A 26,966-nucleotide genomic window follows, 5' to 3' on the forward strand; every position below is an offset into this window, starting at 1 on the left:
GTAGTTATTATGTATATTTAAAAAATGTACATATTTGGTTAAAAAAAAAAAGAAAAAATACATATATGTACATAATAAATTATGAAAAAACATTATTATATTTTAATTATACTTTAAAATAAAAATTCATATATTATTATTTTATGTGTATATATATATATATATATATATATATATATATATATATATATATATATATATATATACATGTATAATTTTTTGCTATATTCGTACAAGATGAAAATTAATTAAATCACAGAACTGAATCATCGATACTGATATTAAATATCGTTATTAAGATCGTTCACTTTATTATATCTTGATATCTTTTGTTTAAATCTTCATCTGTATCTTTGGAAATCTAGATAAATCGCGCGCTCAGAAGCAGTTAGAGCGGAGTAAATGACGAGATTCTTTTACGCAATGTGATTGGCCTCAATTGTAAAAGGAATTACATATTATGTAATTTTGCGGTGTACTCGGTGACGACGATTTAAATATTTCTTCTTCTCTCATGGGCGTATACGATCACGCGAACCATGTTTTACGCTACTTTTTACATTAATCTCTCCGCTGCAATAAGAGGAATAACTTTAACGTAAAATACAGTTTTAAATGTTTGTAACGTTTAAACGTATAAGATAATGATATAGATTGTTTTCTAATCGATTCAATTTGTTTGATAAACAATCATAAATATTAATTCTATAGCTATTTAATTTCAGGATTCTTGCATTAATTAACGGATAAAATTAAAAACCAGAAATAGAAGAGTAAGTGAGATATACATGTATGTATGTACGTGTATGCATGTACGGTATATGTATTAATAAGCGTTTGAAGCTAATTTTTTAATATACTTTTTATAATGTAGGACTATTAAAAATTTCCTTACTGTTGTATAGATGATCTAAAATGTAAAAATATTCTAAAAAATAATTGGCTGCAGTTAGAGCGAAATAAAAATGATAAGCGGATGAGCTATGGATGGAACATAGGCGAAAGATAGAACGTTAACGTAAGAATAAATTTATTTTCCGTGTCAGTTGTTGAAATTAAATTGTAATTTATTATAAATTGTATTATTATTCAATTGTATTTAGCATTTCCTTTGTCTCTTCCGTTCGTTAGATTTCCAATGAACAGTCTGAAAATAGTATAAGATACGTCCCAGTGTATTTGGAGTATACCTACGAGTATACCTACGAGTGTATTCGTTTCCTTAAGAGTAGATTTCTTTTTATCTCGTTTTTTCTCTTTAAATTTTCTCTTTAAATTTCTCTTTAAATAATATGATTCAAACCGTTACGAGACTATAAAAAAAAAGGATATTTATTAAAAACCGTAATAACGGAGAACAAATAGGAACGGAAAAAGGATAACTAATTTGCGTAAAACAAAAAAAAAAAAAAAAAAAGAGAAAGAAGCAAAGTAGCCGTGTAAACAATGAGGAACATAAAGTGGAGAGGCATTGAGACGTGGTAGCTGTTGGGTATTGGTGTGGAAGGTAAAAATCGAGTCACAGGTATACACGGTAATAAATAGAAAAAAAGATCTGAAAGGAAACAAGGATATTTCAATTACATTCACGTGCGTATAGAGAGGTTGCTACATAGGAAGAAAACTGTGTTGAGCCCTAACGCCTACCGGCCATCCTCCTGCCTCATCAGGACAGCGTTGAGTACGAGGCTTTCCCCCTCCTGTTGGTTTTGTCTTTCCTCCCTCTCCTTCGTCGGCATCCTACGTCCTTCCTCTCGCCATTCGGACTCGCTCCTACCTCCTACCTAGCCCCTAGCACTCGTTCCTCGGATCAGTTCCCCTACCTACCGGTGTCCAGTTATGTTGTGGAGAACGTTGCTCGGGCAACAATTTGTTTGGACTTTTGTTTCGGGAGACGTCCCGTAGAATCGTTCGTTCGATAAAGACGTTGCGGACTGTATCACGTTATCGATCGTGCGTTCAGTGATCGTGAAAAAGTACACTCGGTCGGTTTTGTTTGATTTTTTAATAATCGTCCAGTCCATTTACATTCCAGACCCACGCGTGCTTCTCGATATACATTTGCGCAGGATCTGGTGTGCTTGGTGAACAGATTTAGGAGAAAGGTGAAAATATTTTTCAAGAAGCAACGTCGACGGCAGTTTCGATAGGATCTCTAGCTGGAATTTTCTACGATCGAATCAGGAATGCGGCGCGAATCGTTAGCGGAAAATGGACATTAAAGAGGTACATACGTAAGTATAGCGAATAGCGGATCAGAACCTATGTATGCACACAGCCATATTGAAAAGGATCGGTTTCCGAAGGAGATTTCGTGACAGTTAGGAAAGAAAGTTTCGGAGCGCGATTCGTTTTCTGCCGTTAGTGGCTTCTTTGCTTCCTTTACGGTCCGTGAGAGAGCGGACCCACCTTCTGACAGGTGGAATGCGGCAACCTAACATAGCCGTGGGGCCCGACAATCGCGATCGCAGCGACGCGAAGCGACTTGTTCAGGTATGTGCCTTTGCTTTGCCCGCGACTCTTGTCTTTTGCCTTTTCTTCGTTTTGCTTTACTTTGCTACTTTCCTTCCCATTCCTTTCCTTTCCTTTCCTTTCCTTTCCTTTCCTTTATCTCGCTTCTTTCGGAAACGCGATTCGCTGGGAAATATTAATTTTGGTAGATATATCGGTTCGTTTAAAAATTATGCGGCGAAGTTTAAGGAAAATTTAAAGGTAATATATTTTCGTAGAATTATCATATTTTAGAATTGTATCACGTAAACAGAATATACACCGTTTCTTCGGGTGATTTTCTGTCATTTAGTCGATAGCCTTATGATCGTTAATTCGAAAAATTCGTTTGGAAGTTGCGAACCCGATGAGAATCTTTGGTCGTTAATGTGTAATAAAGAAAAAAAGTGCGTGAAGAAGTTAGCTACTCTTATCCATGATACGGGAGTGAAAGTAAAAGATAGCGTTATGCCAGAAGTAATGGAAGTAACAAAAATAATAAAACGAAAGTAATAGCAAGTATATATTTAGCTGATGTTCGCTACTTGATTTAATTCTCTTTTCTAAAATCTTCTTATATCTCTATTAATTGTAAAAAAAGAAAAAAAAAACGCAGCTTCTGTCGCACGAAACACCCTATATACGCTAATATACACGCAGCTAACGCGTTATTTATTTATCTAATATTCGACCATTCTCGAGGTGATTATTACAAACATGGCCTTAATGACACAACGTCTGACTTGGTCGCTTTATGAGTTCTCGCGGTCACTGTACACAGCAATTGCTGATGCGCTAATATCTAAACATGGCATAACAGGCACCTGTTTCATCCGCGGAATGTACACGCAAAAAGTGGCGAATTACGTTATCCACCAAGATTATTGCACAGTACGTAAGAAAAGTGAAAAATCGATTTTCCAAGTGTTGCAAATATCTCGAGGCTTTTAGAAACGATTGCTCTTTAAATATTACGTTAAACTTCTTTTCGTTTCGTGCAATCATTTTTATGTACTTCCAAAGGCTCGATGTTGTAGCTTTGACTTTCACTCGTTGCACTACTTTCACCCAACCTGAAATGCGTAAGAAAATTTCGAAACGAAAAATCCTACTGATATTCTTGACGATATTACGCTTCGTTTCATTAATTAGGGCTACAATGATTTCGAAGTTAATATTGGCTGGGTTAGAAAGTTGATGGCGAAATTTGAAATTTTAAAGGCGATGTAGTATTTTCATTGACTTGTCATTTTATACACCGATATATATATATATATATATACATACACACACACACCGATCCTTTCCATGACTTTTTGCAATTCATAAGGAATCTTATACTGTACGTTTCGCTATTTCAGTGTGCTGTTCTAAGCAGATTATTAAACCATGCTGCGTTCCTTCAATCGTTACATGACAATTCATTTCAATAAATAAAAGCTGTTGGAATCCCGGTCGGTTTTCGGTCGGTTTTCGCTCGGCATCTCTGCAACGCGATTTATTCGTAGTTGTATCGTGGTTATTTCAGCGCAGCTTTGGTGCTTCGGTATTCGCATAAAACATAGAACTATCTCTCATGTTTAATTGTTACCCACTGTACGTGGAGGTAGCAGGTACTGACACGTTAGACTACCAATAGTCTCAGTGGTGATAAGAGAGGTCCATGCGCCACAGACTGTTAGAGCCTTGAGCGTGAGTACCACAATGCAGCCTTCTCTCTAGCAAAACGAGAATACACGTGTGCGTCGTTTAACACGATAGTAGTCGTCAATGACTGCAACAATAATAAAAAGAAATTAATAATGGAAGGAGAAACGCAAACATTTAACGTTTTGAAAGGATATTTATACATGAAATTGGAATATCAGTTACATCGTAATATTAATGCGACAATAATAACATCGATAATTCATTCACTTTGTCTTGACATTTAAATTTTCCCTCGAGAGATACGTACATATATTATCGTGTCAATATTTAGCTAACATACTTGAAATTTCCGCTGTTACAAGAAAACTCTATCGTATTTGAACATTCTCATATCGCAGAATGTGAGAAAAAGCAAAGGAATTAAATTGTTCAGAATCTGTTTAGAGTTACTTGTTCTTTTGGTGGAAATCGTTACAACAAGGCGCGTGGTCGTGCTAACTGATGGGAATTTTCAAGGATGCAGATGGAAAGTTGTATCGGTACATTTTTCGTTATTCTCAGAGGATCAGAGAGCTTCTTCAGAATGGATCGATCGGCGAATTTAGTACGGATCATATACTTGGAACGAACTAGACGTGTTATCTTGTAAGCAGTCTTGTTAGGTCGTTTATACGTTGTACGTTGCATGATAAATCCTTTATCGTAAACTCACCTTTACGATCGTTATACCTTTTTCGATCGTTTCCATTTATATTCTCCGGATGTCAGCGTGTATCTGAATATGTAAGCGGAGTATCCGAAGAAGGAATGTACGTACTATGCAAAAGGTAGCTTTTAACACATTTTATCTGTTCATGTATGTTTATTAAACTGATTCACACAATTTTACGGCATATTTTTCTTTTATCGAAAGATTTTCCAATGAAATTAAAAAAGTTCATTTGTTCAAACTACTTGCAGTTAACTGTTGGCAATTAACAGCTTTCGTTCGTACAAAAAGCTTGTACGTTGATAAGCGCCGGAAGAATAAAAAAAAAATGTTTGAACGTGATATACATCAGCGCCGTCCAAAGTTGTCTGCCGCCAGAAAAACGCTGTTACCACCATCGTTTATTTACATCTTTCGCTTCTCACACACGTATCGCGAATCATTTCCAACGTTTACTTGGTGAAACTGCGGAAAGGCTATCTCGTATCCGATTTCAATGACTTTGAAATATGCGATAGAAATTAATATTTTGAATAACTTTTTCCTCTCTCTCTCTCTCTCTCTCTCTCTCTCTATATATATATATATATATATATATATATATATATATATATATATATATATATATATATATGGTCACGCTTAGCTTCCGAGTTGGTAAAAAACTGTCCGTACCACGCGGTAAGCGAATTCTGACTATAGGCGTGCGTCTATTACAGCGTACGCGTGAGTATTGGTTGCCAGTCGCCTTATCTTCCGTTTATAGAGGAGGGTCGGGCGAGCTTGAAGCCCCGTGCACAACTGTATATCCGAGACTAGAGATAGAAGGAGAAAAAGTAACGCGAGTAAGAAATGTCTATTACAACTCGATTAAATCGATTGGGCTTGGATTGGGCTGAGATTTTTCAATCCGGCCGCCGTGCGTGAAATAATAACAATACAATTAGAAAATGCATATAAAATATATATAAAAGAAATGTATAAAACGTTCAAAGTATCGAGTACGTGATTTAGATCTTTATTTATATTTCTATTTCTTTAGTTGTGTTGATAAAAATGCGATTTTGTATAAAAATCGTACGGTGTTAAAAAATATCAAAGGTTATGATTCTGTCTTATTTGTAGTTTGCGTGTAGTTTGCGTAAAGTGATTTGTAGTTTGCGTTCCAAAAAAAGATCTATAGAATAGCAACAGCGTCGAAGCTTATATAATACACGTACGCAAGTATATACATGTAGATTCGGTGCTTTACGCTATTTTAATGCTGTTTTTTAATGCTCGTAATAAAATTTCCAGTAATAAATAGTACTGTGCACGAATGAAAAGTCATAAATATCTACTTATTAATTTTCAAGTCGTTAATTATAGACGCGAACCGCGTAAAAAAAGCTTTAGAATTTAAAATACATATCGATCACATCTTCTAGCGACTCGAGGCGAGATTCCAACGTTTATCTAAATTATTCCATCGGGTTTAGTATTCGTGGCGGAAGTTTATCCAAGTTACGTAATTCTAGACAAGTCGGAGAATATAAAGGAATATACATCTGTTTGTCGGATGCTTGAAACATCAGTAAACATTAATGATGGTAAACATTGGGAGGGGTAGCCGTCACCGTTGAAACGGAGGACGATCGTTGTACCGATGACGAGTGTCGCTGTGACACTGCAATCTATTGTTAGAGCCAGATAATTCGAGAGAGATAAATGGCATTACCGTTGTCGAAATGCAATTATGTTATGTTAAAAGTAGCTTATGAAAGTATTGAACACTATGGATGATGGAAAATAACGTTCGAAACAAATGTCGTAGGATTCCGAGGAGAGCACAGTTGTGCCGATATTTATTTTATCTTGCAACGACTTTGAAAATCCCAATGAAGCTCAGAAAAAAGGTTTATACCTTTGATAGTTATTAATTTGGGTACCATGATATCCTTTTATTCGAAATTCACGCATCGATACATACACGCGTGGCGAAATTAAAACATTTCATATCGCGTGTATCACTCTAAATTGAAAATAATAAGGTTAACGTTTAGCCGGATTTCCTTCGAGCTCGATCTATCTTTTTTAAAGGACGAATAGGAGGTATCGACCGTTCAACAAACGGTTAGACTAGCTGTTAAATAAGATTATTGATATTACGTTAATCCGTTGGACGTAAATACGATTATTCCGAAGCACACGATAAATTTAAATCGTAGAGTAACTATTAACGCGAGCCTCGTTTCCTGATGGCTGTAAAGTCATATCGTTCGCCGCAATAACTTCCTTCTATATAGCTATACGCGTTCTCTCTTCGAACCTTTATCTAAAAAGTTACAAACACCTTGTTACCTTGACATAACGTTACTGCCACGCCTTTCACCATGAATATGTATGGAGTAGGTCGAGGATCGTTAAAATCTACCGACTTGTTAGGCACCTTCTTTTTTTTTCATCTCCGTCTACATAGTCGCTAACTTTTAGAAATTTCGCTCGATTAACTTTTATCGAACGTTTGCACTCGAATCTACAAACTTTCAGCGAATACAACGGATGGCACGAGCTCACGGATAAGTCATGATTCAGTCATCCCGCGACCTTCCAATTTGGTTAATCGTCCATGGGGTCAACTCGATTACCCGATCGTCTGTCCGACAGTTTCTCTCCTTCGTTCTTCTTCGTTCTCTCATCCATATATTAAATTATTCAGCAAATAAAAATAAAAGCAATTTAAAATTCTTACAATATATGTATATATATACAATACAATTGCCAGGCGATATTTTTGGAAATTTAGCTTAACACGTCTGGCTAATTTACCTTTCTGCAGAGAGATTCTGTCATTTGCTATTTTTTTTTTTTTTTTTTTTTTTTTTTTACTTGGTAGACTATTTACAATCAATCGATTCTCATTGAGAATTATAAGTAAATTATTTTGGCGTGGTACTGTAACTTGGATTATAAGAGTTGATAGTATGTTTGATTCTGTCATTTGCTGTTGATCTTTATAATCAGAGAAACAGAAACAGAAACAGAAAAGTTACACAGTGCTGGAAAATTGTAGAGAAGAGGCCGGGGATATGGAATCGCGTTCGCGTGTTGTTTCCGTGCCTACCTGCAAAGAAACTAACGACGTGAGATCGTGCCCTCTCTGACGCCATTCGACTCTTTGTATCCGATTATGAGTTCTAAACGTACCGTAAATAACGCCAATACAGGAGCCATCAAAACTTTTTTCATCGTTCTCTCGCGACGAGTGAACAAATTTGTTCTTCCGACTTTGAATGTCAAAGTTAGACTCGATGTTGTGCGTTAGCTTTTTTACGCCAATTTGTAGCAAACCGAGGCTGTAGAATCACGCTGTGGTAACCCGCGTGTATAACTTCGACGCACCCTGTACAACACGACGATCCAAAATTGATGGAATTTTCATAATGACGTCTAACATGGTTGTTTTGCAATTTAAGATCGCCAATAAGGTTAAACGATTTTGTAATGGTTTGCCACGTTTCACTTGGCTTTTTGTAAATACGTAATATTACTTAATATGCATGAACGGAGGTGGTGTATTTTGTATATTTATAAATGAATTGAGTTTCATCGGTAGTTACACTTGTTCGAAACGTTGAAAATTCTTTAAACCATTAAATCGCATAATCATCGATACGTAGGTATTCAGTTACGTTTCTCCTTCGACAACGTAATGGATTTTCGATGCAACCAACAGCTGTTAATTAATATCTGCACGGTTGCGCAATAACGAACGTACACGATCTCATTTCGTTTTCTTCGACTTTCCTCGTCTTTCCTCGCACAAGTATCGACGAATAGTTTATCGAATAGTTTGCCTACCAGAAAATGGACAAACGGCATTTTGCAAACAAGTGGAATTCGATCCGTTTCTATTTTATTTAACATTCGACTCGCAGCTATTATCGTTTCTACGTGCGACGCTACGTGCCCTCGCCGTGATATTCTGCACGCGGCTCGTCCATTTCGCGATTTCGTGGTTTTGCAATAATACGTGTATTAAACGAGTGTGCAGGTCTTCGGTCCGTACCCTCGATTACTCCAGGGACCCACCATAAACCTAAACTTTTAAGTTTATTATTTCTGTTATCTGTTTATGGATGGTCCTTGAAACAGCCCTTAGATTGTTATACGTTCTTACTAATTACGGGGAAAGCAGATAGTTACTTAATGGGAAAAACCCAATACTTGACTAACGAAAAAGCTGGTTTTTCCCCATAAACGATATTACCTACTAGCCGCGTTGGTAGGAGGCTTTCTCCTCCTATCTTCATTTATTAACATGGCCTATAACCGATGCGACAGAGCAAGACATACGTAATAAATTATCTATTTATCTAATAAAGATATGGCATAAATATTAGCACGTAAAATAATTATATCCTAAAGACTTATTCGTACCGTTCGTATCAGCATCGTATTATTAAACAAATATTTATAACGCGGCCTTTTATCTTTCTATGACTTTCTTTTACTTTCAAATCACTAAAACGGGCGTCGTGCTTCGCTGTTTCGTGCGTGTCGTTTAAATAATACTTGGAATATCCAGGCCGAATGTCCATCCGCTATGCAATGCAGATTGTTTGGCGGGGACGATGGTTGGCTTAGTGGGAAGCAGTTAATACACGTATACCTATAACTCGTTTAGTTCTATAATTCTAATTCTTTAATAACAAATAATTTGTATTTTCGACCGATCGTGGGGAGACGCGATCGCGAGGAAGCGCGTCAACGGGAGTCGTAAATTCCCGTTACGATTCTAAGAATCGACACCGCGAGTCGATCGATCCCCTCATTTCCGTTAAGATAACAGGGGTGGTTGTTGCGGTATAACGCTGCGATCAACAGGGTTATAAAATATATATTTCCAACAACTTTGTACAATAACACAAGTGAGTAATTCCGCTGCTTAAGATATATGCTTAAGATATCTGCTTAAGATGATTTAGCATATAGAGATGCGATACACTGGCACAATATTCGTTGGTGGTCGAGCAAGGCTCTTAGAGGTTTTGTTATAGTTGACGTAACAATAAGGAAAAAGAAGTAACCCTAAGCTAGGCAGTATACATTGCTTCCGATTGGATAAACGAAGGTTGGTGGGCTAGGAAGGGTCTTGGTCGCCCTCGATAGAAAGTTGCTAGTGGGAAGTATCGTACGTGAGAAAAATCTTCTTTCTCTCTATCTTTCCCGTGTCAAGCTGCAGTAGACTTCTGTAGCTACAGAAAATGATTTAGAAGCAAAGATTCTGTCTGAGTTCTGGCAAGTTCGGTCTGAAGGACCTTAGCTAGCAAATTACCGAGATTTACGATGGCTCCTTGAGACTATCGAGAGTACGCAGTAAGGATGAGCGGACATCTGGTTCCCGTCTGGCCCGCCGGTGTGTGGCTTGGTCCAGGTAGAGCGTCGTCCGACGTAACATAATCCTTTGCAAATAATTTTCTGCTATTTAATTCGTGCATTTTTTCAAACTTCTACATCAAGGGTATCGAACGTAGAGTCGGATAGTAATGTTGAAAAACCGTAGGTCTCCAGCAGACGTTGAAAAAAAGAAAATAAGAAAATAAGAAGGAAAGAAGACGGTCGACCGAATCGATGAAAGAAAGAGTGGAATAGTGGCGGTCCGATAGAATTTCTATTTACGACTGTACGCCTAATTAAATGGTACGATAATGTACGATCTTGCTGCGCAATAACGACATCCAATAGACGCCTTTGAAATCGAAGCAAGTACAAATGGAAGAAACGCCGTATACTTTCACCAAATTACAAACGACGCACGGCGAAAGTCGTTATTCTTTTATGTCGTCGTACAAAATTCTGCCAGAGATGATGTAACGTCACGAGCTTTCTTTCGGAGAATCCATTTCTCCATTTGCATACTCCGTGCAGCTATTGCGATTTGTTTTCTTTTACCAGACTCGCAGACGAATCGCACGGATCTCGATAGAAGGAATTATTCAAAGTTAGCTAGACGGAACGGTGATTTTCGTTTTTATATGGCACGACTGGAAACCATAGGCACCAACCTCGTTCTTAAGCACGTGTACACTATTTTTTGATTATTTTTTAAACAGCGGTATTTTTTGTTTTCTTTCTTCTAAAATGGATATTTTCAGTTTAGTTTCTGAGATCGGAACGACAATGGAATAAAGATATTCGACTAATCGATACGATAGTTCATTTCTATTTCCAAAGTCATAATCGGTAAGGAAGATTCGGGAAGGATGCAACGAAGAACGAATAGCGAAGCGACTAACGAAATTAGATAATCGGAATTTATCTTATCGCGTGACTTACGATTCTAAATCTACTATACTAAATGAAAATTAGTCAGATTCAGACATCGGATTCGATATCGGATTATATCCGTTTAAATAAGTTGGTGGGAAAATTGCTCGAAAATGTAACAAGGTTCTTTATCGATGCATAAATGAAACACGAATGCAGTTTATATAGTAGAATCGTTACAGTAGTACGCGCTTTATATGGTAGAGCTGGTAGGTACTGGGAAATCAGCAAAATATTTGAGATTTAATTAATCGATTAATCCAATCGAATCCAATTCGAATGCAATGATAAATACCTTAGTAGCTAGTGCGTGCTTCTGCCAATTTTCTTCTTCTACTTACGATATACGCACAAATGTTTGCCGAAACTTTAGAAAACGTTCGAAAACGCGAGATTCGGCATGGCATCCCACGTAGAAGATGGACTATTGACTGTATCAGATTTTATGGACTCGCAGGTTAGCGGTATTCGAACGCGACAAGTATACGTACATATATACGTGCATAGTATATAGGTACATAATTTTTCGCAGTGTTGCGTTAGGTTGATTGGGCGTGCGCTCCACTCTATCGTATCGTAGAGAGGTAGTAGGAGTAGGAGTAGGAGTAGGAGTAGGAGTAGGAGTAGGAGACGAGACAGCGGGAACGCGAGCCAGCAGCTCCGAGCGAGCGCATCTCATTCATTCGTGGCGAAAAAAATGCAGCTCGGTACCAGTTCCGCCTCTATTGTTCCTGACCGCAGAAACGCACACGAACGATCGTGCAATTTAGCCAGGTGTACGGTGTGTATACGCGTACGTACATACATACGTACATACGAACATACGTGCAAGGTGGTCGGCCGTCGACCAATCCCGTGGTGAGTAGTCAGGCGCCGTCTGTAGTCAAACGCTAACGTCGCCAGCCAGCGGCACACTGGCGACTCGTGTCAGTTCGTGTACGACCGTCGTGCGTGTACCATCTCTGTCACTCGACACTTTTTCTTCTCTTCCGTGATTTTTTATCAATTCGTTTCTCAGCGTGGACGCGTTTCGAGGTACTGTCAAACAAGGTGACGAGGTGATCAAACGTTTTGTGATCGAACGTGACTGACGACCGTGAGCAACCGTGGGAGGGCGGGCGGTCGGTGGGGAGAAAACAGTGATCGTATCAGGTAGGCGATTTCCTTCGTAATTGCGAGCAAAATGTTGCAGCGAACGAACTCCTCGAGTCCATTGGCTCGGCAAAATGTCTCTGCAAATGCTCAGAGTTCGTTAATACGTGAATCGACAGGGGTTGGAATTTAAAACGGCCGTGTTTATTTTCGGAAAGTAAGCGTGACGTGCGTTTTCTTTTATACGTGTTTCTTATCCAAATAGAATTTCTCACAAATGTTTTTACTTGGTGAATCAATTTGAAGCAAAATCTGGATTCTATTAAAAATATCTATTAAATATATCAGTCTGAGATGGAGAGGAAGGAAATGTGTAATACCGTTTGAAGAACGTTGCTTACGGGAAAATTGTCGCTTATAAGAAATAATTCAAATTAGAATGACCGTCGTTAAAGACCATGTTATCGATGCGACGCGATGTTTAAGAATGCAAGAACACGACGACGAGCATTAGATTGATCTAATGGGATCGGTTCTTTAACGAACAAATGCATAAATTAATTCTCATAGATAAACGATATGAAAATAACGTAGATAAAAACGACGCGAGTGTTGGATAACCATAACCGTAACCATATCTATTATCATCTATCCACTAATAATACCTATTGAAGATAAAATTGCCAACAGTAATATTATGATTTTTGTTTTTGAATCGTTTTGTTTTTTCGTTCGTTCGTTCGTTCGTTCGTTCGTTCGTAATTAATGTAGAAAACGGGGCGAGATCGATCGAACTGTTCGGTGAGAAAGTAGCGCGTATACATGGTTTACATTGATTTTTCTTCTTTTGGGTTACGTCAAATATAAATTATCGTAAAATATGAAAACAGCAGAGCTAACGAATCGTAATAGTTATTAATTGATCGTAATAGGATTAAAGAAATCGGATCGTAAAGAAATAGGATTAAATACGTAGGAAGAGTTTTAATCGTAAATTCGTCAATTTAACGCTTATCCTTGTTTACGGCTCGAGAGATGTACATTTATTTTCCAATAGTTACGTCGATTATTAAACTGTACAAACAGATCGTGGCGCAGCACCTTTATAAAAGTTTGATTCTTCTCGCTCTTATCGTGACGTTTTAATTTTAACAAAATCGTCATTCGACACCAGTCGTTCTTCTATCGAGTCAACGCACAACTTCTTTTCTCTTAGGAAGGAGAAGCTGTTGCGAAGTATTCCGGATACGCCGTAATTTCCATTGAATTTTTCATTTACGCTGGCTTTATCAGAAAAGTCGTATCGCTTTTATGCCAAACAAATATTTTCTTCTCCTTATCGATATTTGACCGATTAGCATTATTACGTTGTCGGTTAAGCAGCACGAAGATTTTCTCGATCAGATAAGTTTGCCAAAGATTCGGAATGACAGATACGCGTTGATCAAGCTGATAAACGATACGAAGAATAGATAAGCTTAATATAAGTGCCTTAATGTCGCATAAAACATTTTTTCGCAAATATTTGATCTTGATCCGCAGGTAAAATAGCTGCTGCGCGATTTGAACTTTTCTTTCGAAGGAAAACCAGATATTTCAAGCGTTTTGTCATTACCACCTAATGACAAAATTCGCGATCACTTGGTTGCCAACCCAATATTACGGGGCAAATTTTATACAACTGGATATACTTTTTTGTATCAGGAATCGATAAATTTACACAGAAACGCGATTTTTATTATCATCGTACTCGATATTAGACGAAAAGCAAAAAAAAAAAAAAAAAAAAATGTTTCACAGGCAATCGAGAAAGATCAGCCCAATACCAACAACAAAATGATACTTCAGCGAATATCTTCGTGTTTGAAAATAAAGATACGGAATATTTTGACACAACGTGATATTTTTGATACAACAACTATGCGAGTGTGTAATAACAGCGAGCAGGATTAACGGTATGCGAAACATTATTCTTCTATACGTTTGTCTCTAGTAATTAACCGCATCGTTTTTCTGAACATCGTACATCGAAAGAAACATCGTAGTCGATGGAATCGTATATTTTATTCGTCTAACGCACATACCTTTCCTAAATAAGAAATAAGAAACAAGCTAAATGAGCTGATGATAAATAACAATAGATGAATAAATAAGTGAAACATTGAAATATTAATGCGTGTCGCTGTAAACATTAACAAGATAAGAGTTTCTATGGAAGTAAGCGAGGCAACTTTCTATTTTACGGTATAATAAGTCGAAATTGAAGGAGTTCCGTGTCGTAACAGTTATCGCGATCAAAAAAGGAAAAGCACGCGCGTCTGCGAGTAAATAAATAAGTAACGTGTTTCGAACGAAAAAGTTAGATCGTGGTTGTGATGGCTGTGGCGTCCTCTGATTAACGACGTTACGCGGATATTTGTCCTTAGGGAAGGAGAAATATCCGCGTTAGCAGGTGGGGTGTTGGATCGGTCTAATTTAGAGAGGGCCAGTGGTAGGGACGATTTCGCTCTATTTTGCGGCGTTACAACCGGTGCGTTCTCTGTTCGTTGTTGCTGCGAATGACTCGTGCACCTCGTGCGAGATGCGCGTATTACAGAATAGCAATTACAGAAGGAAGTAAGAATCGCGTGTGCAACGAGCATGTACGAAATTAAGGATGAAAATGAGCTATGTCGGATGGTAATCGATAACCATTGGTGAGATGCACGATCTCTTGGAATCGTGTACGCAGCGAGGACATTCTCCGATCGAAATGGATATGGAGGCGCTGATCAACGAATCGTTTGGATGCGCTGAACGCGTATAAGATGGAATCGAATGATACTCGATAGCACGTCCTTGTTGCCGCGTAAACGCGCAATTTCCCAAGCAGCCAGATATCGAGGAGATAGATGTCTCGTTTTAGGATAACGAGAACCAAAGTGTTTTCTAACGCGCCATGTATTTGTTGCGTGTGCCCCGTGTACCAGCGCAGTGTTGTTAAGTGCCGTTATCTGCCTGCAGCTGTACATTCATAAATAAAGAGCACGACGATACGCGCGCCCGTTCGTTAATAACGAGCCCTAAACACGATGATAGATCGTCTAATCGTAACGGTGAGATGGTCGCATAATTTGTTAACGCTGTGCAGCCAATAGAATCGGTACGCAATGACCACTGGAAAGATATTCCGGGGATAATTTCGCACATACCTATCGTGCTTCGTGCAGATGATTCCCGCTTTACGTCATTGGCCGTGATGTAATTAACCGCGCAAGTTAACGAGCGGCGATCATCGAGCTGCAGCGTGCACGGTACATACGGTACACACGGTACACACGGTACGCACGGTACGCACGGTACACACGGTATACAGGGTGGTGCGGTGTTGATCGAAATTCACGCGGAATGCCGCGGTATTCTGCTTTTCTCGCACAAATCGAATAACAGCGACGGCAACGATGATAAAATAGCAAACAAAATTCCATCTCCATCGTATTCGATTCTTCGCCATCCATCCAATTTTCATCGCCATTAATCCATCTAACGCGACTGCGATACTATTGGCTGCGTTCTTTGCTAAATTTCGAAATTTCTTCCTTTACAGTAACGTATCTTTTCGAAATTAGCTTTTGATCGTTTAAATTAATAAAAGTGTCGATATATTTCGTTTATAAACGAATAACTATATAACAGAATAACTATATACAGATACGAATAAATCCGATTTTATTCTCGTATTCTATACTATGATTATTCGTGAACAAGATGGTACCTTTTGCATCCAGTGTACCATTTAAATAAATATGGTACGTGCTACGACGTGGTTTCTGTATCTAAAGTTTCTCGAAGCCTCCGAGTTGACCACCTGCGTACACGACGCTCGCTCGTATTCTCTTACTAACGTCTCTAATAATAGAAACAACGTTGATCCGCGAATAATTACTTTTAAGTAATACGAGTACATACGAAGAGCGAACGCGATACAAAACAAAGGAGAATTTTAATTCGTCGAATGATAAATACAAACGAACCATATTAATCGAAAACAATAGAATATACGCAACATGTTTGATGCATTTGTTTCGCTTGAATACAAATGCGAGTATTATCAGCTGGAGCAAAGCATGCGAACGAATTACTAAGCCTCAACCACGCAACGTAACCTAACAAAGATCGAATCGATACATAATACGAATATAGGAATCTCTATAAACGCGAAATCTGTTGGTGGATAGGAAAGTGGGATAGGAAATGTGTATAAAATCGCACGATATAATACGTTGTACGATATAATACGTGATACGCGCGTGATATTTACATACGAATAAAAAACGGCATCTCGTTTCGTTCGCACAAATATAAAGATACTTATACGTATGTAGGTACGTAAGTGTGTAGAGGCTGCCGATCGTTAGGATTGCTCGATCCAATGATTATCTTTGCCACGATGAGATTCTCGCTCTATGTACACGTACGTATCGATCGGTACAAGCGTGAAACGCGTGTCTATTTCTAGTTAGTTCGTGTACTCGTAAACAATAAAATTGGAGTAGAGACGCGCGGAACGTATCTAGCATCCAAAAATATTTATCAGCCGCTGGGAGACAAAATCTGGCTAGAAACGTTTCAGATTTACTTTGAGCTCTCCTCTGCGAAATTGTAAAAGGGAATGGGCCGATACCGATCCGCGATTCGCGGAATCCCAAGGACAGAACATTCTCGGATAGCCGGTCTCGTGGATGAATCGTCGCTGACATTCGTACATCTCCGATAGAATCCGTGGAATTCGACGTATCGAGGCATCGGCGATAATTTTCGCTGAGACGCAAAGCGCCAAACGAATCTGCCGTTTCGTTTTCATCGTAGCCTGAATCGTATCGTATCGTATCGTAAACTGTGTCGTAAACTGTGTCGTATCGTTGTATCGCATCGTCATACCGTATCGTCGTACCGTGGCATTGTAACGTAGCTCTAGTGGACCTGGTGTCCCGATGGAATTTCCGACGCTGCTATGTTATAGCGCCGCGAAGAAATTGCTGACGCTTTTCCCTGGCATACTTCCTCGAGAATAAAAAAAGAAAAAAAGAAAAAAAATAGCCAGTAGGTCGGCAGGGATTCGATCTTCCGGTCGCTGCAACAAGCTCGACAGGTTGCAACGGGGAACCGTTACGCTGGCGAGACGAAGCAAAATGCAGAGGAAACCGCGAAAAAGCTACGCGTCGAAGCTGACTCGTGGCCGTGCGATGCTCGTAAAGTCAAGTTTACGGTAGACTGACAACGAGACAAGGACTTTGCGCAACAGTTATGCTCGCTATTTCTCGCGTGCCGCGAAATGCCAGAGAAAAAATATCGTCGGCTCGACGTGCAAAGAAACGGCCCGATCAACTTCCACCGATTCCATCGTCACCGTTTTCTGTACAAAGTTTCTTATCTCGAAGAAAGGTATATGGTCACAGTCAACGTTTCCTTCTCCGATCTTACGTACATTTCCAAACATTTTCTTATTAGTTCTTTGCTCGATTCCTTTTTCGAGGAAAAATGTTTTCTTGTAAAACGATGTTTAAAACTTTGTTTAAAACTTTCTTTCGCAGAGCCTTCCGGTTTTTACACAAGAATTTCATATTTTTATATAGTGCGTACGTTTTAATAGGGACGATTCGTTGTTTAAGCATAAGAAAGAAACTGTTCATGGACTGTCGATACTGTTAATCCCAGATAGCGCGTATAATCTACCGTTCGTGTTAACGAAGCGTAATTTATACCAAGTTAATGACACAGCCGAGCACGAAACGCAACTTTTCCATACGTACAATCTCTGTGAGAAGATGGAAGATTTTCTTGACACAAAGTTCCAATCGCCACGGTTTTGCTAATTTTTCAAGCTTAACGCTTAATCGCGTAAATCGAGTAAAACATGGTAAATCGCTTGCATTAGTTGCTAATAGAAGCAATTAGAAATTTTCTATTTAAAATTGACCGCCTGTAGAGCGCCGCGAAGCATCTGTGCGAGACAATTACGCGGCTAGCAATTAAAATTCTTCCGTATATGAAGAATTGGTGGATAATATAGCGGAGATAGTTCTGCGAACATGTGTGGTCGCGTGACTACTATCCCAGTTGAACGCATACGATTCGAAGCTTCTAACGATTAACTTTTACGAGAAAAAGTGTAATTAACATTTACATCGCCTAGGATTAAACGACTGTAGTAGAGCGATTAACCAAATCGTTTTAGCAGAATGAATACGATAATTTATTTTCGCCGAAGAAAAAATCCTCCTTCTGCGCGCTAAGCCGCGTTGCGAGTTTTCAACTTTCTGCAGTGACACGAAAGAACGCGGGGACGGAAGAAGGTCTCTCGATTCTCTCGCTGGATCACACGAGTCATTAAGCTCGGCGGTCATTACGACCGGCGAGAAAACCTCGTACTCTTGTAACGATAGATTCGATTATCGACCGTTTAATCCCACGACTCTTTCGCCTCTTTGCCCCCTCCCCTTCCCCCTTCCCCCTTCCTCACCCAATCTGACGGTTCTCCCAATAGGGAGTACGCGCAACGGAATGAATTTGGTTTCGTCGCCGACATCATCGTCCAGACCCATTAGCGATTAATCGTAGCCCGGATCGCTTCTTTCCTCAGCCGCGCCAAATTAATAAGACGATCTTGGTAATTGCCGCGAGCTACGCGAATCTACGTTCCACGGGATTACGAACGACAGGTAGCTGGCGTAGGTTCCGATGGCTTTCTCTTTTATCGAGGTTTTTCACGCCAAGCTTTTCCGTCACGGTCTCTCGATTCTCCCGTTCGTTGTCTGATCCGAACCGAGGGAAGAAAGCGTCGATTATTCGTTCTGCGCGATATAACCGGCGTAATGATATTAGTTTGCATCGACTCTCTTTCACATCTATAGACGAGATATCTCGTCTGCCCTTTCGTCGAAGCCTGAAACGTCCGCTTCATCGATTTGTAAGAATAATACCTGATCCGCCCGTTTAAACAGCTTAACCAAGATCGGACACTATCGATAGAAAATATTTGAAAAATAATATCGGTTATCAGCGTAGAATCTTAATTTCTTATAATTCTACGAAATAATGAAATTCGTTTCGTCGTGCCTCGCTGTCAAATAACAAATTGCCATCGTAAATATCATCGCGAGCATGCAGTAAAGACAATCGCAAGTAAGACAACGGTGATATACATATCGTGGTAAAATGGCGCGTACTAGTGCAGAAAAATGACATTTCCGATTGTAGTATAGCACGATTCTTGCTCGTTATCATCGTTCTACTCGCCGGTTATATTACGCCGCGCACACGTGTATCGAGCACACGTGGAATCACGCAGAACCACGCGGAAAGTATCGGGCCGATCGTTACGCCTAATGAATATTTTAACGTTAAACCGGTACAGCGTGACTTTGTCGACAACCGAGCTCTGACGTATTCAACCGCTGCTTATTAATCCGGCGTGCCACTTGCTCGATACTAATCTGGTAGCAGAAAGAATTTTATCGCAAGACCGATAGAACAATTTTTATTTAAACGCGTAGCTTTCCTACAACTGTGCTTCGATTACCAACTTGTGCAAATTAATATTTTTCACGCGCCACCTCTTAACCAAGCGAAGGAAACGAGAAAAATCAGCGATTTTAAATCGATAAATGAAATATAGAAATATAACGCGCCATATTAACGTCGGACGCGTAGATATCGATACTCGTTACCTTCTAATTTCAATATTTCGACGTCATGACACCGTTCTCCGCTTCTTTATCGTGGCTTTGACCCGTTCGTAACGTCCACTCGTAATACGAGTCTCAAATTCAGGAGTCCAGGAACCTTGGCAAATGGAATAACGTAAAAGAACCGGTAGATACAAAGCTATTATATTTTTAAACTGTTATCTTATTTCGTATTGCACGCTCGTATCCGTATCTCGAATTCCCACTAAATTATCCGAGTAGAAAAAGTAGTAAAATGCTACGTGAACATTTTAATGGAAAGAACGTTGTGCCTTTCTCCATACGTTTCAAATAATATAGTTTTTAGATATATCTCACGTTCTGAGTTTTTTATTACAGAATTTGACGAGTCTTTAAATCTATTAGATATATTCGTACATGCTCGCATATGATATAACGACGAGTTGTACAAATTATGCCGTCGCATCGTTTCCTTCCTAACGTTTTTATACGAGATTTTGTCGATTTCCATGTACTTTTCCATGTATCTTTTATACGAAACAAGAAACTATACTACAAATCGCTTATTAGGTCGTCCGATAAGCTCGTTCCGCTTATTTCCTCGTTATTTTTAAATTTTCAATATCTATACGATTCCCATTATCTTCAAACGTTCGAGGACTTGTAGGATCAATCGACTCTGTTTCATCCATTGAACGACGATTTCTGCTGTTCCACCGGATACGAATCGATCTTGAATCGATCTTGAATCGATCGCGTCGTACGTACAAAGAGACGAATCACAATTTCCTAGAATAGTTATCGATCTCACAGTTCACTAATTCACGGTTCGAATCGTGTCTGAATAACGAGAGTAGACAATTGTTTGTTACATTGATCAAAATTACGCGTTTTTTTCGTTTGTATTTTTCATACACGGTTTTTCAGTATCATGAAAAATATCGCAGACTACGTGTATAACGTACATCGTACACGCATACTCTGATCAATCTGCATTTATGTATTGCATGTAGCTCGTAAGGCGGACTCGAGAAACGGCGTGTTTCCGTCCACTGATCAGGTGCCGAGCGTTTACAGCGTAATTACGATAGGATACGCGTTACCCTTTCAGGATAGGAAACGTTATTGTAACGCGATTTCATCGTAGGCGTAGCTCGTTTTTCGGATTAACGAGTAGATTAACGAGATGTGCGGTGTGAAAAAAGAAAAAAAGAAAGAAAGAAAGAAAGAAAGAAAGAAATAGGAAGAAAAGAGGTTACCGTTCGACTGGCTCGCCGCGATACTACCTTTTTCTTCTATCGCGTGCAAACCTTTCGATCTTTCTTTACTCATACACACGCATGCTCCACTTTTCACGGTACGCGTACGTAACGACTGTGCGCAAGTTCAAGTTCTACCAGTTTTCTCGAAAAAACGAGTAGCAAAGTCACGAAACTCTTAAAGTCTTTTTCCCGTGGCGGAGAGGCGAGAAAAAATCGGATATATAGTAGGGTGAAAATCACTGGACTCGGTGAATCGTCGGATGCCGTGAGACGTAATTTGCGTTGCCGCGGCGACCACCGTCCTTTCATCTAATACTTGCGCGAATTTTTTTCGATCAACGATTGGGAAAACGATCGTGTCTGGTAGCTGGTACACGCACGGTGCGCTTGGTGCATTATGCATTAACGATCGACCCACCAACGGATACAGGCCGTAGCACCACGGCACGTTGTATTACGTATTTTTCTCGATTACACGATGAAGCTGTTTGCCATCGACCTCGTACGCGTTAATTTATTTCACTAGGGGCTCTCGTCGCTGATAACAATTTCCATCTACCCTTGCTACCGTGCTGCGTCTCCACGTAAATTGAAATTGCTAAGCGTTGCCAGTTTTTCCTCGTACGGACTTGCGCGCTTTTTCGCTTTAAGCGACCGCATTGTCTCAAAGGCAAGGTCTTGATTCGCTTCGACGCGATATTTTTCACGTCTTCTTGAAATCGGTATTACGAAGATCGCGGTGAAACTGGCGATAGCCAATTTGTAATTCGTAACAACGATCACAGGCAAAAACATCTCTTTATACCTCAAATTGCATAGCTGTTTGACATTGTTGAAGTCATTGTCGCTACTACCTCACAGTCAATTTATCGAAAAATCATCGAAATCCGTGAAATGCACGAGATATTAAGTTACATCGTTGACGAATAAAGGAAATTACCGCAGGTAGAATCTAAAGAAACGAGGAAACGATAAGAAATATGTGGCGGTAATCGGTCGCCAAGTTGTTCGGCCGATGAGAGACAGGCTACAAATGTTCGTGATCGTGATCGTTGGCCCCGACGAAAGATAAGTGACCGGTACACGTGCGGAAGTAGCTTTGAAGGACAAACTGCAGGGTGTATCTACCACGTGTATCGTAAGTCCTGCACGTATTTCTTTGCCTCGGATGGCGGGTCGTGTATCACTGGATCATGATTCAGCGATGACTAACAGGCAGTAAGCCGGCGATCGTTATGCGAAGATGTTGTTGCTGCTGCTGCTGCTGCTGCTGCTGGCAGTGTTGTTGCGTATCCCGTATAGTTAGTTGGGTCGTTAGGCCAGCCGATTAGACGTTAGTTAGTCCCGTCTTTAAAGATGTACACTCACGTACACGTGGACATACGTAACGGATATCTGTGTGTATATATATATATATATATATATATATGTTCGAAAAAGTTGGGACAAAAATTCAGATACAAGTTGCAGGTGTCGAAATAAGAGGGGATTTATCGTCGTTCGTATAGAGGGTAGCTCTCGCTTATACGAACTTGTCGGGGTACAAAAAGTTTATATTTAGTAGCTCACAAAAGTATTTGAATGCTCGTAGAAGCTTTTGCAAGTTTTTGCTGGCAAACTTTCTCAAACAGCCTACGTATATACACATAGATGAACGTACGTACACGTACGTGTCTCCACCGAATGAAAATCGAAAGCATCCTCGGGGAAATTAAAATTGGGATTGTTATCGGGCCTGAGTCGCGACGCGCTGGCCAGCGAAAAATGTTCTCACGGGTTTCAAGGAACGTTAATCCTGAATTTTCATTCTGTTAACCGCCGCGTAACTCTGGTGCGCCGCAGCCGCAGCCGCAGCCGAATGCCATCGACCTCTTCCTCTATATCTTTTATGCTCCTCCATGAAATCCAAATTAGCTTGGGGAAAATCGATGTTTGGAATTCGCCTCGACACAGATACCAGCCGCACGCTGTCGGCATTTCGTAATCGGCGAAATAGAATTTTCAAACGGATTGAAATCCACTGTCCGTTGCTGGAACCCGGGCTCAGTTGCCGGAACAAATGAAAGATATCCGCTATTTTATGGAAAGATGCGCCTCGCTCTACCATTTGCCTCTCTTTATTTCGTTCAGTATGTTCCAACGTTTTCGTTGGAAGCGCAACGTGCGATGTTACGCCAACTATCCGCTGCTTTTAATCGCATACGTTTGATCGTTCCGCCTTGGAAATAGGTGCGAGCAAAATTTCAAGCACCTCTTAAGCAAATTGCTTCTGCGTATATATTCTATACCGTTTAATCGAATTTAATTTAATCAATTTAATTTAAGTCGAATTTAATCAAACACCCATCGATTAATATAATAATACGTAGTTGGTCGATTCGACCAGGTGTGTCCACGCTTTCGTCAAGCTAGTTTCAACGTCCTTCCAACTTGTTAATCGTGCAGTTTCCTAGTTTCTTAGTTTCTTAGATTTGTTATCTCGTCGTTTTCCAATCACCCACGCCACTTTTCTCCTTTCGTATTTTAAGTCGCTCCTATTTCTGTTTATTCGTAACAGTTTGCAACGTTGCTTGCGGCAGGCTTTCACATTTTTGTCTTTTATTTCAGAATCTTCTCTTTTTATATCATTTGAATCGCAGTAAACGGACTTGAATGTTTACTATTTCAAACGTAGATATAATTATTTCAACTACTACTTCTTTTATTTACGCTTAAAAAGCGCAGATACGTATGCATAATGGTATTTGAAATGGCCGTTACCATAACCGATACCGTAAACAAACCGATATTTCGTTCAATTATAAGTTTAATTGCAATTAAAAGATCGAAACTACGTGAAACTGTTATACATTTTATTTAAATTCCAAATGAAGTTTGCCAAGCTCTACTGGCAACCAACTTGTGCATCTATTAATTTACAATTTTTCCATAGAAACTCTCGAGCATCGTGTACAGTCGTGTACAGTCTGAAACGTACGTTTTACATAAAATATGTTAATTAAAACTCGTTACTTTTATTTTATAAATTACCTAAATTACGCTGTCAGAAGCAAATGATTAGGCGTGCAGGAAAATTAAATTGGTATCGTTAAATAGAGATTCATGATATATGATGTAAAAAAGACTAGCCAATTGGAACGATTCGAATTAAAGATTCATCGAGCAGGTGCAGGACAGTTGCAAGAAGTAGAAAAAAATAAAAGTAGAATAAAATATGAGAGAAGTTTCTTGTGCGATTCATAACTTACGTAATCTCGTGGAATGAGCGAATCTAAATATCTCTGATAAATTTATTTAATCGTCAAATATTACGAGAATTAGGAAATAAGTTGTTGGCGCGAATCGTGGATGATGTTCTGCATCGACGACACGTTGGAAACGACAGTGCGAAAGATTCGTGCAAATATCTAATAAACAAAATATCGGATCGAATGAGAAAGGCTTGGATAAATTTGCCGATACGCGTTCATCTTACCTGGTAAATTGTTTCCTTTAACGTTCTTCGCGAGGAAAATCCAGCGGCGCAATACGCGGCGATCTTACAAGCCAAAGATCGATTCTTCCGTCCTTCGTCGAGGTTAACTCTCGTTTAACTATCGCGTCGAATAGAAAAACCAGTCTGTTCTCCTTTTTCTATCTTTACCTTGTTTCTTACACAATGCGCTGACATCGTTCGTATTCCTTCGTTCGTATTCCACGGCATTGGAAATAGATTGGAAAATATCACTAGTAACTCATCCACGTATCCTTCCTCCACGCTCTCTCGTCTATTTTCATTTCGTTGTTTACGCGTTGTTTACGCGTTGTTATCGCGTTGTTATCGCGTCAATTCCTGTCCTCTAATATCTTATTAGCGAAGTTGAAATCATCGAAACGAACGATTGCTTTCTTTCTCGAAATTATCCTTTACGTAACAAGTATTAACACGGTCGATAAAACGTAGCCTATTCAGCGAATACGTGGAAAATGGAGCAGCGATTCGAAAGTGGGTCAATGATTTTATCATCTTGAAAGTAGAATAATTCTATTGTCGCGAAATTCGACTCGTTCTCGAGAAATGGATAAAAAATTAGAAATGAAAATTTCGATTTAGAAGCAGTTATTAGGCACGGCCGATGTTAAAACATTTATATACTAGTTGCTAATTGCTTTTTGAAACGGAAACAAAAACGTGTTTCGGTACGATCGTCAAATTTCTTGCGGTCAGCCTGGTTGCATCTTTTCTTCGACCTTATCGCGTATCTCGCACCTTGCGGCTGCTTTTGCCGATTCCGAACGGAATCGACCGCTAACAAATTTCGCCAATCTCCGCGCGATTTACAGATGGGAGATTAGGCAGATAGGAAAGATTAGAAAGGATGGAAGATTAATAGCGAGGAGAAAAGGGTGATGAAAAGGGGAAAGACGCGGTATCGATCGTGTCATAGACGGTCACTAGTACGAATACTAATACAAATAGAAAGAAAAGGCAGCGAGTGATTTAAAACGAGACAATCGTGCTTTACTTTTCTTTATCACGTCGAACATGTAATCGTGTCTGAATCGTGGCTTCCACTCGACCAACGTAAATTATATTTGTAGGAAAGTTTCATTTCGACTGCGGCTTCTATTCCACACCCGTAAATTGCCGATTATTAAATACAAATTATCTAGAATATTCGAATATTCCCACTTTTAATAAAAGTAAAATCGATCGATTCTATTAATTTCTTCGTTGCATCGGAAAAGTCGACGAGACTCGGTTCTCACGAGACAAGCGACTTTTCTAAATTCGTTTATCCGAAAAGTGAGCGTTCCCGGCTGTCGCGACCGGCGTAGTTGCAGATGATATTGTCGAGGAAAATCCATCGACGTTCCGCGTAGGAGTTTCTCGCATTTCGAAACCAACGGTTTCTTCGAATCGAACAGATTTCTTGGCATCGAGTCTCGTTTAAAAGTCCGTAAAAACGATTTACGCGATCGTCACGGTTTTATAAGAAATTTTTCATTCCCGCCGCGCCACTTTCTAACGCGGCGTAGATTTTTCACTGGCGGCGAAAACAGTCGTGACTGATATTTCAATTAAACGGAACGAACGAGGGCTAACCTTTGAAAAAACGTCATTCGCATCCACGGTAGAAATAGGAAATTGCGGCTAGAAAGTAATCGATTTCGATCGCAGCTTTGCTTTTACGCATAGTCAGACATTTTACTTTTATAAAAATGCACGTGTATCTTACCTGTCCGTCGACGCTTTAAACACCGCGATCGGTACTATATTATTCTATCGAATATTAGTTAATATTTCTATCGAAATCTAAACTGTCTATCAAAGAGTAAAAAACGAATACGAGAAACTTGAAGAGCATTCGACGATTTTATAAAATTGCAACGTAGAAGCGACTTTTCTTCTACTATTATCCGTTTACTTCTTCGTATCTTCTACTATTATTCCAAGTTGTTTTTGTCACGCGTGAAATTCGTAGTCGTCGTGCGTTATCGAGAGTTAATTAAAAGTCAAGAGTAAAAGTTGGATCGTTCTATCGTGATCCGCGTCGCCTATTTGTATATCGGACTTGAGAAATTTCACCGACTGGCTCCGACTGCAACAGACTGGAAGGAAGCAGATCGAATGCCGAGTGGTTGGAGCTTAGGCGACGAAACTTTTAACGATATCTTCCTGTCAGGTGTGAAAACGCTAAACACGTAAAGGAAAGGAACGGACTTTCCTGCAGGTGCGTGCGCCAACCGGAAACAGATTAAGAGAGTTTAGTCACGAGCTCGCAT

At 39.5% G+C, this 26,966-nt stretch overlaps 1 protein-coding gene and 2 long non-coding RNA genes across 7 annotated transcripts in view; 1 reads left to right on the forward strand and 2 right to left on the reverse strand.

Annotated features, from left to right (window-relative positions):
- Nucleotides 1-125: 125 nt before the first annotated feature.
- LOC126866707 (uncharacterized) lies at nt 126-1,791 on the reverse strand. The gene is made up of 2 exons (XR_007690014.1): nt 1,648-1,791; nt 126-1,313 (listed from the first exon to the last, which is right to left on the reverse strand). It is a non-coding gene; the product is annotated as an uncharacterized LOC126866707 (long non-coding RNA).
- A 49-nt stretch (nt 1,792-1,840) lies between these two features.
- The window catches only part of LOC126866696 (uncharacterized), a 64,599-nt gene continuing 39,473 nt past the window's right edge, over nt 1,841-26,966 (forward strand). Inside the window, exon 1 of one of the 4 annotated variants that reach the window (XM_050620589.1) lies at nt 1,841-2,234. The gene's annotated coding sequence lies outside the window, so the exon portion shown is untranslated. Of the gene's footprint in view, nt 2,235-12,024; nt 12,311-26,966 lie in introns of those variants that run through there. The other 3 variants (XM_050620590.1, XM_050620587.1, XM_050620591.1) reach the window with 3 other exon arrangements.
- LOC126866704 (uncharacterized) lies at nt 2,573-11,672 on the reverse strand. Of its 2 annotated transcripts, XR_007690009.1 has the most exons (4): nt 11,454-11,672; nt 4,086-4,264; nt 3,778-3,976; nt 2,573-3,563 (listed from the first exon to the last, which is right to left on the reverse strand). It is a non-coding gene; the product is annotated as an uncharacterized LOC126866704 (long non-coding RNA). The 2 variants fall into 2 exon arrangements; XR_007690008.1 differs by having other exon boundaries at nt 2,573-3,976; nt 11,454-11,665.

This window comes from Bombus huntii, chromosome 6 (assembly GCF_024542735.1).
Source record: "Bombus huntii isolate Logan2020A chromosome 6, iyBomHunt1.1, whole genome shotgun sequence".
NCBI classification, from domain to species: Eukaryota; Metazoa; Arthropoda; class Insecta; order Hymenoptera; family Apidae; genus Bombus; species Bombus huntii.